The sequence below is a fragment of the Sturnus vulgaris genome, unplaced genomic scaffold, assembly GCF_052056855.1.
Source record: "Sturnus vulgaris isolate bStuVul1 unplaced genomic scaffold, bStuVul1.hap1 Scaffold_183, whole genome shotgun sequence".
Lineage (NCBI taxonomy): Eukaryota > Metazoa > Chordata > Aves > Passeriformes > Sturnidae > Sturnus > Sturnus vulgaris.
This window is the reverse complement of record NW_028276119.1, coordinates 10,001-10,391: the sequence shown is the minus strand read 5'-3', so window position 1 is coordinate 10,391 and position 391 is coordinate 10,001. Positions and strand designations below refer to the sequence as shown.

Sequence of the window (391 nt, the reverse complement as noted above, 5' to 3'; positions counted from 1 at the left end):
CCCGCGAACGCGTAGTCGTCCCGTGATCGAGAGGCCGGGCGGGCCACCGTGCCCCCCGCGGTCCGGCGCGTTGCCGCACAAGCCCCTCCGCGCGGAGGTCGGGCCGAGCCCGGGCGCCTGGGCCGCCTCCGAAGGACGGCACGCGAGGCGGCGTCTCCCCTCGCGGGGGGAGGCGGTCGGGGGCGCGGGCCCCTCCGCCTTTCTTTGGCCGACCTTCGGAGCGTTGCGCGGGGTTTCTCTTTTTTGCCCCGCGCTTTCTCCTCCTCCTCCTCCGTTTGTGTGTGCTCGTACGGTCGAAGCGGGGCGCGCGGGGGCGCGCGCGTCCCTGCAGAAACAGAAAAGGGGCCGCTTCACGCGAGCGGTCCCGAAAGCCAGACAACTCTTAGCGGTG

General features: G+C 72.9%; 1 non-coding gene across 1 annotated transcript in view; it reads left to right on the top strand.

The window, feature by feature from the left end:
* The first annotated feature begins 377 nt into the window (after positions 1–377).
* Positions 378–391, top strand: part of LOC148218425 (5.8S ribosomal RNA) — a 153-nt gene continuing 139 nt past the window's right edge. Inside the window, exon 1 of the ribosomal RNA XR_015800383.1 lies at positions 378–391. This exon is cut by the window's right edge and continues 139 nt beyond it. This is a non-coding gene — a ribosomal RNA (5.8S ribosomal RNA).